Source organism: Bombina bombina, chromosome 4, assembly GCF_027579735.1.
Source record: "Bombina bombina isolate aBomBom1 chromosome 4, aBomBom1.pri, whole genome shotgun sequence".
In the NCBI taxonomy this organism is placed as follows: domain Eukaryota; kingdom Metazoa; phylum Chordata; class Amphibia; order Anura; family Bombinatoridae; genus Bombina; species Bombina bombina.
In genome coordinates this window covers 269,756,314-269,770,747 of record NC_069502.1, presented here as the reverse complement: position 1 = coordinate 269,770,747, position 14,434 = coordinate 269,756,314, and the positions used below count along the sequence as shown (strand labels likewise).

The following is a 14,434-nucleotide window of genomic DNA, read 5'->3' as shown; positions in this document are numbered from 1 at the left end:
TGTTAGAAACCGAACACAAAATAACACACAATTTGTAATCTTGGCATTTGTGTTTATTGTTCTTTTACATTTCGAGTATGAAAGCCACAGGATTTATATGTTTCTGTACAATTACTCTCTGAGGTAGGATTGTGACATGTTCTATCAATGTAAAAACATTAATTTTTCAAACAACAAAAACTTTAATACACTAAAAAATCCTTGCTTAAATTGAAATAATCCACCATCTCCAGTTCTAGCTGACAAATAGCATATTTCTGTTTATGTAATGATTCTAAAACAAGCTATAAAAGAATTAAAAATGAATCCCTCTATGTTATTCTACAGTAATTTTTGTGCGTGCTATTTATCTTAGGGTGGTAAGATGTATGCTGTTTCCTTAACGTGCTTCATAATATACAACTGCCTTAAAGTTAAGTTAATTAATTTTCATGATTTAATTCCAATTATAAATCTTTTGGATAAATAAATATCTGTGTGTTTTCTAAAAGAAAAAAATTAGTTAACAATTTTTGTTTATTGAACTCCCACAAAGTTAAATTACATCTATGACTACATTGAAAAAAAGAATCCCAAAACAGTTGAGAAAGTTCTTTTAAGTGAATAGAAGGTTACAGAGTCACAAAACCATACTGTAGAAACTGATGTGGCTATACAGGGTGAGTAACTCAGAACATGAGTACAAAGACCTTTAATATCAGAGATTGGAATCACAATGAGGACCAGGCCAGTCAAGTGAACATTTCAATATACTTTTATTCCTGACATACGGTTGACCCCAAGTGTCCTACCCTTCTTATGACTCAACAAGTCTTGTCTGACCTCAGCTGTGTTGGATTAGAAGAAGAGCTGAACAAAATTAATTCTATTCATTGCCTGGTACGGTAGAGCCAGAGAGAGATCTATTTAACGAGTTCTGGCACATCACTGCTGTGCAAAACAGATTATAATAATACACTTGTAATATTGTGTCATTTTCCCTAATCTAGCCAAATCCTTTGAGATCAGCCTCTTCTTGGTCATAAATTTGTTAGAGATTTCCAGTGATAGATTGTTTAGCTATGTTTATTCAGTCCCACAACAATGCATAGTACAAATGCTATCAGTGTACTTTCTATTCTAAGTAATAGCAAAAGTACACGGTAGTCAAGTTGTTGCAGATTTGCTTAAAATGGCCGGTTAAAATAAACACAGCTCACTTTTAATGATGGAACTTTTATACTTTTAATATTTTAATAAAATTGCTCCAAAACCGAGCTGTGAAGCATTCCGTAGCATGACAGCTAGGGGGAGAAAATGTGTTAGCAGCAGAGATATGTCTTTATCTGAACTGATACCCAGGTTTTAGGCATTGATTCTTTATGCTTATTATTCATTATTAACATCTTCAAATGTATTTTGAATACTGAAAATAACATTTGGATGTTTAAATATAATTAATTAAAATGGGTAATGGAAATCATTGATGGTTATCCGTCTTAGGGCCAGATTAAGTGTGGCGTTCTATTGTAGGCGCACAAGCGTTATCAGGTTTTTCGTGGCCCTTTGTGTGCAAGTTAAATTCTGCTTGTATTATAAGTTGAAAGTAAATGTGAACGCGCAAGTGCAATCTCAACTTATGTTAGACTGATTACTGCGACTTCAGAGTTCTGGTTAACTGTTACACAAGCCAAAAGTGTCACTAAACACATCAAAACTACATTTAAAAGTATATTTGCACTCATAATAACACTATCTAATAAAAATTCTAAAAGAAAATAACAACAATTTGCACAAAAAAGCTATAAGGGTTTAAAGATATGAGGTCTCAGGTGTTAGAAAAGAAAGGACCTCAAAGGGCTTCAACATAGAGATACATACATATGCATGTCTAAATATGTATATTTGTGTGTATGTATATATATATATATATATATATATATATATACACACACACACACATACATATATATACACACACACACATATATATATATACACACACACACACACACATATATATATATATATATATATATATATATATATATATACACACACACACACATATATATATATACACACACACACACACATATATATATATATATACACACACACACACATATATATATATATATACACACACACACACATATATATATACACACACACACACACACACACACACATATGTATATATATATATATATATATATATATATATATATATAGTTGTAGATTCCAAATATCAGCGCTCATAGAATGGAGAAAACAAAAGAAAAAACAACTTATGGTTCGGTATGTCAATACTAAATATCAATCACTGGTGTACATAAGAAAGGTGCTCACCTTTTTTAACCTCAAACTTATGAGGTATGTTGATTACATGGAGGGGATGTAAATCCCTGTCTGTGTTAAATATGTATTTTCTTCAACCTTGTGGAGTATGGTGATTTTTCTTGTGTGCCTCTCAGAGTATGATACTTCTGTCAGTGGATCTCTCAGGTTATGATGTAAAAATTATTCTCCTTTTGAGGTATGGTATTTAAACCTCCTCTCAGCTGGAGTATGGCATTTTCTTCCAACAGCCTCTTAAAGTATGGTTATTTATCTTCTCCTCTGTGGAGCATGGTATAATTTCCGGAGTGGTATTTTTCCTTCTCCTCTCTGAAGTATGGTGCAAAACTTATTAGTGAATAAGTGATAAGTGACTGGAAACTGGGTTCTCTTGGTATATGATTGATGATTGAGAAATATTCAAAAATATATAAAAACTCCTTTATTTGTTACAATTATAATTATAAAAAAAAACACAGTTGTTCAGGTTATAGATGGGCTTGCAAATGTCCCAGAAACAAAGTAAGCGTGATTATTGTAGTTTCTGTACCGTGCCCAAATTATAAAAGGTGCAGGTTAAATGGAGATGAAAAATGAAAAACCTCTCTCCGCGTTTCCAATTATCACAGTGAAGAAGTGCCTGCGCTCCTTTATTTAATAAAATGTGACAAAAGTAGGATGCGCCTCAAATAAAAAATGTGTGTATAAAATATATCGATCTTATTACTATATTGCTCTATAGTGATAGAAACCTATTCTATTGTTATACAAGTGCAAATATCTCTGATGCTCAATGCAATTCAAAGAGCAAAAACAAGGTGTGTCCAAAAATAAATAAATCACATATAAATAACATATAATGCAAACAGTGTTATTAACAAATCATACAATTGTATGATAATGATCCAAGCAAAAGTCAGTGCAAAGTTTGTGTAAAAATAAAAGTTCAAAATCAATTATCCAAAGTGGAATGGATCCCAAGACGACAAAGGATATTATCTCATAGGTGTCCAAACATGGCTGTGGCAAGCTGCTCCTTCCAAAAGCTGTTGATGTTCGAGATTTGTTACTATAAAAAATACAAAGAAGGTGAAGGCACCACCATAGTGCACAATCAGTAATGCAGTGTAATGCCAGCGCACATTAGTACGTACTTACAGGATTGTAGGCACTCGAGAAGTATTACAAGGGTTTCCTGGACTCTTAAAGTCCTCCAGACAACTTTCCCCGTATTCTCCAGGCCAAACAAACCTCTTATTCGGCTGTCACACACGGGATTCAAACAGTATGAATTAGAAAAGCTGCAGTTTCCAAAAAACTTTCCAGCTCCGTATCAACCTCCACACACTCTGTGTGTTGTAGAAGTGCTGTGCTGGTATACAATATTAAAAATGTATATAAAATAAAGCTTGTGGAAAAAGTCAATTATAATAAAAAGACTTTAATCTTAAAGACACAACGTTTCACGATCCAACATGACCGTTTGACTGTTTTTAGCTGCTACAGCAGCCCACTGCTAAAACATTTTTTTGCTAAGAGGTAACGTTTTCACAACTTAACCAACAGCCAGATTTACCGCATGGCTATTGGCTAAGAGGTGAAAACGTCACCTATTAGGAAAAAATTTTTTAGCCGTGGGCTGCTGTAGCGTTATACATGAAGTATCTTATACTTTATGAATGAAAGACCCCTTTATTTGTTTCAAAAGTCAATCCTAGTGTTTGTAAAACGCTAGGATTTACTTTCACTTTAAGTCCTAGTAAAGTCCGGATTGTAATTATAAAGCGTGGATGATTTAGGATTCAAAATGCTGTCAGTGACAGAGTCCGTTGCAGTTCTGTGTTAGCACAGGAAATCTCTGTTGGTCTCGCCGGACCAGAAGTGACGTCAAAAATTGGGTGTGCCCTTACGCGTTTCGTGAACAGATGTTCACTTCATCAGAGGGATTGCCCAGGTTTTCTATTGAAAGGTTTAAATAGGGAACAAACAGTAATCTCTTAAAGAAACAATGCTTGCAGTAATTGAAGGCTAATTGATTTTCACAAGCAGCTTGGAAAAAACAAGTGTCTAATACTGGTAAAAGAATATATCTTCTTGTTGGCACTCTGTTAATTAGGTAGAAGATAGAGACAGACATTGTACATAATGTCATTATATTGCTGACTGTTTGTGCACACTTTTAATAATAACACTGACTGTTTTTGCACACTTTAAATAATAATTCAGAGCGCAATTTATGTTTACATGTCATTGCATAATTAATACAAAATTTTCAAAATACAGATAATTTTACATATATATCTGATTGTAATGTACATGCTGTGGAATGTTTTATTCAATGCATCAAAACTTATGCATTTAAATGAACTTACAACAATATTAGCTGATAACAATATAAAAACTATTTTGTCAGTGCTTATGTACATTGGATTTTACATCGAAGCCTGATACATTATCCCTAGCATCTATTTGATTAGAAAGGCTTATAGGTGGTATTTATATTGTTATTAAGATACTTACTGTAATTTGAGGGCTAATTTATTTTTACAAGCAGCTTCGAAAAAAGAGTATCTAATAATGGTGTAAAAACCTTATTGGCACTATGTTATTTTCATGGAAGATAGACATATCTAATACAGAATGTCACTATGTCGCGGACTGTTTGTGCATACTTTAAATGATAGCTTATGTATTTAAACAAATTTTCAACAAGATAAAAAAAACTCAGTTATCTTTAATATCGCAGTAGATACATAAAGGATTTAAGATACAATTGTTTTATCTATTAGTATGTTAGCATAAAATACCTGATTGGGAAAATGATTAGATTTATATTGATTAGAATGATTAGATTTAATTTTAGAGGTAGTTTTAGACCTAGTGGTTTATGTGATTGCTTAAAAACTCAGGGATGTTATGAGTGATCTTATTATGATATTTAACCCTTCAAAGAAAACATGATTTACATGCTATAAAAAAGCAGCTAAATCTATGTCTTTGTTTAGACTTAGCGGATGTAAAGTTTTCAACCTATGGATCCAATAGGTCTCTCTCTTGCGAAGTTCAAGTAATCTTTCCTTGCCTTTGAATTTTGTTATTTGTTTGATAGCTTTTATCTTGAAGTCCTTGCTGTTTTTGTTATGACAGTGTTCAAAATGTTTCCCAATTCCATATTCAGAGTCTGTTTCCTCTATATTATTTATGTGTTATAATGCCCGTCTTTTGAGACTCCTTTTAGTGCGCCCTATATATAACTTTTTGCACGGGCACTCTAAAAGGTATACTACAAATTCGGATTTGCAATTTAGAAAATCTTCTATCGGTACTTGTTCTGTATCATTGTTTATGATCCATTTATTTGTTTCTTTATGTTTGCTAGTATGGCTACAACAGGCACTGTTTTTTGTTTATTTTGGTTTCTCCGTAATGTTGTTAGGGCAAGGATGTTCTTAATATACTTATTTTTTCTATATGTAACCTTTGGTGGTTCAGTTAAAATACGGCTAGATTTAGAGTTCTGCGGCCAAAGGGGTGCGTTAGCTACGCGTGTATTTTTTCCCCCGCACCTTTTAAATACCGCTGGTATTTAGAGTTCACAGAAGGGCTGCGTTAGGCTCCAAAAAGGGAGCATAGAGAATAATTTATGGCCACTGCAACTCTCAATACCAGCGGTGCTTACGGACGCAGGCAGCTTCAAAAACGTGCTCGTGCACGATTTCTACATAGGAAACAATGGGGCCGTTTGAGCTGAAAAGAACCTAACACCTGCAAAAAAGCAGCGTTCAGCTCCTAACGCAGCCCCATTGTTTCCTATGGGGAAACACTTCCTAAGTCTGAACCTAACACCCTAACATGTACCCTCAGTCTAAACACCCCTAACCTTACACTTATTAAACCCTAATCTGCCGCCCCCGCTATCGCTGACCCCTGCATATTATTTTTAACCCCTAATCTGCCGCTCCGTAAACCGCCGCAACCTACGTTATCCCTATGAACCCCTAATCTGCTGCCCCTAACATCGCCGACCCCTATATTATATTTATTAACCCCTAATCTTCCCCCCCCAACGTCGCCGCTACCTACCTACACTTATTAACCCCTAATCTGCTGACCGGACCTCACCGCTACTATAATAAATGTATTAACCCCTAAAGCTAAGTCTAACCCTAACACCCCCCTAAGTTAAATATAATTTTTATCTAACGAAATAAAATAAATCTTATTAAATAAATTATTTCTATTTAAAGCTAAATACTTACCTGTAAAATAAACCCTAATATAGCTACAATATAACTAATAATTATATTGTAGCTATTTTAGGATTTATATTTATTTTACAGGCAACTTTGTATTTATTTTAACCAGGTACAATAGCTATTAAATAGTTAATAACTATTTAATAGCTACCTAGATAAAATAATTACAAAATTACCTGTAAAATAAATCCTAACCTAAGTTACAATTAAACCTAACACTACACGATCATTAAATAAATTAAATACAAATACCTACAAATAAATAAAAATAAATACACTAACTAAAGTACAAAAAATAAAAAAAGAACTAAGTTACAAAAAATAAAATAATAATTTACAAACATTATAAAAATAGTACAACAATTTTAAGCTAATTACACCTACTCTAAGCCCCCTAATAAAATAGCAAAGCCCCCCAAAATAAAAAAATGCCCTACCCTATTCTAAAATAAAAATTGTAAAGCTCTTTTACCTTACCAGCCCTTAAAAGGGCCTTTTGCGGGGCATGCCCCAAATAATTCTGCTCTTTTGCCTGTAAAAAAAACATACAATACCCCCCAACATTACAACCCAGCACCCACATACCCCTACTCTAACCCAGACCCCCCTTAAATAAACCTAACACTACCCCCCTGAAGATTTTCCTACCTTGAGTCGTCTTCACTCAGCCGAGCCGAATTCTTCATCCAATCCGGGCGATGTCTTCATCCAAGCGGGGGCTGAAGTGGTCCATCATCCGGCTGAAGTCTTCATCCAAGCGGGGGCTGAAGAGGTCCATCATCCGGCTGAAGTCTTCATCCAAGCAGGGGCTGAAGAGGTCCATCATCCGGCTGAAGTCTTCTATCAAGCGGCATCTTCAATCTTCTTTCTTCTGGCTCCATCTTCATCCCGCCGACGCGGAACATCCTTCCTCCACACCGAACTCCCAACGAATGAAGGTTCCTTTAAGGGACGTCATCCAAGATGGCGTCCCTCAAATTCCGATTGGCTGATAGGATTCTATCAGCCAATCAGAATTAAGGTAGGAAAATTCTGATTGGCTGATTGAATCAGCCAATCAGATTCAAGTTCAATCCGATTGGCTGATTGGATCAGCCAAACAGATTGAGCTCGCATTCTATTGGCTGATCGGAAAGTGAGCGTTAGACCCTTTCCTGACTGACTCTAAATACCAGCGGGCGGTAAAAACCAGCGTTAGGACCCCCTAACGCTGGTTTTGACGGCTAACGCAGAACTCTAAATCTAGGCGATAGGGTTTAATATAGGATCTTTTTTCAGAATTCCCCAATGTTTGTGAAGAAATTTTTCTATTTGTCGTGCTCCAATTGTGTATGTTGTATTTTGTGTGTTGGTATTATTTTTGGCATTTTCCTTGTTTTTTGTTACTAAAAGAGTGCTTCTATCAGTACTTTTGACTTTTTCGTATGCCCCTTCTACTATTTTTTCTGGGTACTTCTTTTCTTTAAATTTTTGTTTTAAAGATTTAGCTGCTGCCTTGAAGTCTTGTTCTTTGCTGCAATTGCGCTTGATTCTCTGGAATTGGCAAAAGGGTATGTTGTTGATCCAGTTTGGATGGTGGCAACTAGTGGCATGTAAATAACCGTTTGTGTCTGTTTCCTTTCTATAGGTCTTGGTGTGTATTTAAATTCCCTCACAGTAAATTGTAATGTCCAGGAAATCTATACTTTTATCTTACCATGTATTGGTAAAAGAAAGGTTCATATTATTAGTATTAAGGTGTATAGTGAAGTTCTTAAATTCACTTTCCTCTACATCCCAGATGATGATAATGTTGTCTATGAACCTTTTCCAAAATTTGAATTTAGCCAAATAAGGATTATTTTTCAGTATATATATTTCTTCATATATACAAGTTTGCAAAATTGGGGGCAAATTTTGTCCCCATTGCCGTTCCCCATTTTTGGAGGTATATAACTTTGTTAAAACTAAAATAGTTCTCTAATATAAATTTTATTGCTTCCTCAACAAATTTTATTTGGGTCTTTTATCATCCTTGTGAACTTTCAGTAGATGATAAAAGACCGCCATGTGTCAAATTTTAAAAAAAATCAATTTGTCCTCATTGAGGATAGTTTCCCTCTTTGCTTTCCTTATTAGGTAAAGGTATTGTTGTAAATACATGTCTGTAGGGTCTTTTTCTAGGACTTTATACGTTTGACTATTAGAAAGTATGTGATTGGCTTCTAACATGTAGTCCCCATAATCTTGTACCACAATACCTCCTCCTGCATGTCTTTCTTTGAAACTTAGGTTTCTATTTCTCATATTGGAGTTTTTACACATCTCCTCAATATCCTGTTGCACTAAGTATTCAAAGAGAGAAAGTTGTTTCCCCTTAGAGTGGACTGGATAGAAAATAGATTTGGGTTTCAAAGTACTGTGTTTTAAAGGTATTTCACATTCTATTTCATCATGGATATCACTTTCTAGACCTATTTGGTTAGATTCTCTTTCTAATTCCTGCATATTTGCTAGTGTATCATTATCGCCCAGACTTAACATTATTGTGTTTTCACTTACTTTGTTATTTTTGCCTATTTTAGTAAAATGTTCTGTAAAGTCAGTTTCCGTATGAATTTACTAGTGTCAATGAATAAATCAAAGGAATTGGGTTTGGTTGTAGGTGCGAAAGACAAGCCTTTTTTAAGGAGACTTTCTTCTACTACTGTTAAAGTGTGGCCTGACAGATTGAAAATGTTTATATTCTCATTTAGCGATGTGTTTGTGTTTATAGTGGGGTTTGTTACCATTTGGTCTTTTTTCTTTGTTTTTTCTGTCCTCCCCTACACTCTCTCCATCTGATTGATCTAGTTGCCTTTTTTTGTGGCCTGTGCAGGGGGTTTGTGTATCTTGGGGACCCGAAAGAAGACTCTCTTCTGTCTCTTAGCTCTAAAAAATAAGGCTTAATAGTTTCAACATTTTTGCCTTTGTAGTTATTATATGAACTATTTCTATGTTGTTGTGGCCTCCAATTATCTCACTCATCATTTCTGGGGTTATTAAATTTCACATTTGAAGTTTTAACCATTTGATATTCCCTTGATTGATAGTTATAGTTGGAGCATTCTGGGGGATAGTCATAATTATAATTTCTGTTTGAACTATAATTTTTCTTTCCCTTCTGATTCCCCTTTTGTGTATATTTCCAATTTTTAATATTTTTATTATTATTAAAAGGGTTACTCACTCTACTTAGTGTTAACGAGTGTTGTGGGGAAGAAATGGTTAGTGGTGCTTGTACTAGGTAATGGTGTTTTTTCTGGGGCTGGTGTGTCAATAATATCAACAAAATCAGTATCTAAATCTTTGCTCTCAGAAATCTTTCCTTGCATGTCGATTTCTAATTTCTTCTTTTTTCTTTTGATAATGTCTCTTTCTAATTTCTCTACTCTCGTAGCTATTTCAAAGTTAAGGGTTTTATAATATATATCACTATTAAATGGTTGTAACTTGTAACTAGATTGAACTTTAGGTAATTTTCTAGGCCTATAATGTCGTGCCAGTTCTTAATTTCAAGTTTTTTAAGTCTTTCTAACTTTCTAAGTAATGTTTTTGTGTCTATTTTTACTTGTTCTTCTATTTCAACATTTGTGGGAATAGAGTTGGAGCTATCAGACCAAGACCTTTTTTTATTTGTAGTGTCTACAAAATTGCCAAAAAATAAGGAATCTGTCATATTGAATAAACATTTAACCCCAATACACTGCAGCAAATCAAAAGATGGTGATAAACAAAAACGAGTGTCAATAAGGTCTTTAACGTGCGCAGTATATAATGCAAATAGTTAATCTGCTTGTATGATTCCTCCTGATGTGTTTCAATGGCTGCTTCGTCTCGGAGTTCCACTATCACCAATTGAACAGAGGGGTGAAAAATGTAGCTGTAGATTCCAGATATCAGCGCTCATTGAATGGAGAAAACAAAAGAAAAAACAACTTATGGTTCAGTATGTCAATACTAAATATCAATCACTGGTGTACATAAGAAAGGTGCTCACCTTTTTAACCTCAAAATTATGAGGTATGTTGATTACATGGAGGGGATGTAAATCCCTGTCTGTGTTAAAGATGTATTTTCTTCAACCTTGTGGGGAATGGTGATTTCTCTTGTGCGCCTCTCAGAGTATGATACTTCTGTCAGTGGATCTCTCAGGGTATGATGTAAAAATTATTTTCCTTTTGAGGTATGGTATTTAAACCTCCTCTCAGCTATGGCATTTTCTTCCAACAGCCTCTTAAAGTATGGTTATTTATCTTCTCCTCTGTGGAGCATGGTATAATTTCTGAAGTATGGTGCAAAACTTATTAGTGAATAAGTGATAAGTGACTGGAAACTGGGTTCTCTTGGTATATGATTGATGATTGAGAAAATTTAAAAAATATATAAAAACTCCTTTATTTGTTACAATTATAATTATAAAAAACAAAAAAATACGGTTGCGTAATGAAAAACACTCATAAACCAAAAACTGTCTTAAAAGTAATGTCCTCGTAGTACAATTCAGGTTATAGATGGGCTTGCAAATGTCCCAGAAACAAAGTAAGCATGAGGATTGTAGTTTCTGTACCGTGCCCAAATTATAAAAGGTGCAGGTTAAATGGAGATGAAAAACGTCTCTCCCCGTTTCCAATTATCACAGTGAAGAAGTGCCTGCTTAAGTCCTAGTAAAGTCCGGATTGTAATCCTAAAGGGTGGATGAGTTAGGATTTAAAATTCTGTCAGTGACAGAGTCCGTTGCGGTGATGTGTTAACACAGGAAATCTTCGTTGGTCTCGCCGGACCGGAAGCAACGTCAAAAAGTGGGCGCACTCTTATGTCTTTCGTGAACAGATGTTCACTTCATCAGAGGGAATGCCCATGTATTCTATCGTAAGGTTTTAATAGGGAACAAACAGTAACCTCTTAAAGAAACAATACTTGCAGTAATTGAGGGCTAATTGATTTTTACAAGCAGCTTGGAAAAACAAGTGTCTAATACATATATATATATTTAGACTTGCTTAACACAGGGTTGACACAAACCTTCAATTTGTAAAAATAAAACGAGGTATGCCTGTATGTGTATTAGTTTGTGATTGGTTCTGTGGGGCAGAGAAATCAGTGCAAAGAAAAAACGTATACATTAAGCTTATTTGACCAAATTTATCTATATTATTCATTGAAAGATTCCTCTCAGATAAGAAGGTAGATTATCATGCAGCTTACAAATGGTGTTTAAAGTCCCTTTTTAATTTATGTTTATTTATTTAGGCTTCTATTTCTATCTGCAGCCTTTAGTCTGGCTACCTGATTGGACATTTTCTTTCTATATTTACCTTTAAATTGTCAATACAGCCAATCACAGGGCACTGCATTCTTGTATTCTTCAATCAGAGCACACTCCTTTCCTTTGCATTTGGTTATATTTAAGTGCATAATAAGCTTTCCGTGCTTGCCCACTAGATCTACTAATATCACTTCCAATGCATGAACTGTCAATACAACCAGAGACATATCTCTTCTTAGGTTGACAGAGTGCTGGACTACAACATCAGCTTTCATGGGAGTTGCAATATTTGTCTCCTATTAATTATACAATAAATAAACTCAAATAAAGCAAACTATTCTCTATTGCTCTTTGTTTAACCCCCCCCCCCAGCACACACACATGCACATACACAAAACAAATTAATACAGGAATACAGAGCTTACAATCTACTGGTTGAGGAGCGAAGAGACAGAAGGTGTGGGGTATCATGGCATTTGCTTTTTAGCTGCAACAGTGAGACAAAGCAGTTCACAATTTCTATCTTTTCATATATTAAAGATAAATGGTTTATTGGTGCTGTGTGGTGATTTGCAGATAAGTCTAGAAGATACTAGACATGTGCGATTCATTTCAGATCGATTCGGAAATTCGGCCGAATTCGTAAAATTCAGGATTTGGATTGATCCGAATTTCCGAATTAAAATAGTGCAGAATCTACCGAATAAATCCGAATTAGTTTGGATTTATTCGGATTTATTCGGTAGATTCGGATGGCCATGGATTACACTAGTATTGTTCAGTATATTAGGTTATATCACTTTGCTATGGGTTACACCTAATATACAGTACATAATACTAGTCTAATCCCACCTAACACTTACCGAAATTCCAAATTTCCGAACCGAATCAAACCGAATCCAGCCGAATTTATTCGAATCCGAATGAATCCAAAACGAATCTGAACGAATTTATTCGAATTTTTCCGAATCCGAACCGAAATTCGAAAAAATCCGAATCGATCCGAACCAAACTGAATTTTTTCGAAATGCACATATCTAGAAGATACTGTAATAAAAGAAAAGATGCTGGTGTTTTATTGTAAATGTTTGTGTTAGTCAGCATTTAACCAATCATTTATATTTCCAAAATCTGAGTAAATGACCAATATTTTTTTCTTTTCTTTTGTAAGCTGTCACATTTATAGTGCTGAAAAGCAAGGACAGAAGTCTCCAATGAGGAATGTAACACCACAGCAAAGTTCAGGATCCGGGTAGGAATCTGTGTGCTGAGCCAGAACAGCCAAAGCCTGCAAAGTCTGAGATGATAGCTGTGCTGTGATATCATTGTTGAATGTCTTATCTCTTGGAAGCCTAACACCATTATCGCTGTTCTAGTTTGGAACGCTTTGGCGTCTGCATTTCTATTTCTCTGCTTCAGTCTATGACAAGGCTTTAGACTGCAGGAGATCTTCATAATAGTCTGTTTACAGTAAAAGAAAATAGAAAACCCGGCCTATGCTATTCAAATCTATTTGTTTTAAACAAGAAGGTTCTATATTTATAGAAATATCTACCCATGTATCCATCTGAAGTGTAATCTTTATTAATTCTAGGATAACCTTGGGTATATCTCAGGTGTACCTAAATTAATTTACAGTTTATGTTCCTACCACCTCTGAAGGAAGTCTGTACTAGGAAACAACCACCATTTATTTAGACATGCTTCAGAAAATGTAGGTTTTACAAGGCTCATAAGACAGCCTTCCATAGCATTTTAAATAGCTATCCTGTATCTTAATAATTTTACTTTCATGTAATTTCTCTTCTTATTCAGGTTGTATAGTTACACAGTTATAGGTTGACTTCCTTGATTTGTATCAGATACAGGTATACATTTGTACCACATTTTCGGGTTGATAAATACTTTGTCTAAAATAAAGCAGTGAAATAGATCTAAATAGTTTTCATATAAAAGTATTGTGTGTATGTACAGAAGAAGTTATGAGTTTGCTGGACTATTAAACACTGCTTGTATCCCTGGATTAGATTTATTTATTTGAAATAGTTTTGTTGGCACCCTCAGTAAAAAAGAAATGTTGAAAAATCAAACAAATTAAGTAATTATTGTTTTTATTTATTAAAATGCGCTTTTCAGTATAAAGATATAGGGACCAAATTATCATTGTGCGAGCGGACATGATCCAATATTGCGGATCATGTCTACTGCACATCGATTAATGCCGACAGCATATGCTCTCGGCATTTATCATTGCACCAGCATGGGGCGTCAATCAACCGATCATATTCGATCGGGTTGATTTCTGCCGATGTCTGTCCACCGCCTCAGAGCAGGCAGATAACTTGTGTTTCGGTGAGTCTGAAGGTTCGCCAGAAACACGGGGGCATCAAGCTCTGTACAGAGCTTGATAAATATGCCCCAATAGAGAATTTTTTTAGCTAAAACTACAGCAAAAAACACTGCAGCTATTTTTATGAAATTGTGCAAGTAGTTTTTTTTGTATAATAGAGTAGATGCTTTTTTTAATTTGTTGAAAAGCAAACAGTGATTGCTGAGATATAAAGGTTTAAAC

General features: G+C 34.7%; 1 long non-coding RNA gene across 1 annotated transcript in view; it reads left to right on the top strand.

The window, feature by feature from the left end:
* The window catches only part of LOC128655344 (uncharacterized), a 74,377-nt gene extending 61,296 nt beyond the window's left edge, over positions 1-13,081 (top strand). The window contains exon 3 of the long non-coding RNA XR_008401763.1: positions 13,034-13,081. This is a non-coding gene — a long non-coding RNA (uncharacterized LOC128655344). The remainder of the gene's footprint in view (positions 1-13,033) is intronic.
* Positions 13,082-14,434: the final 1,353 nt, after the last annotated feature.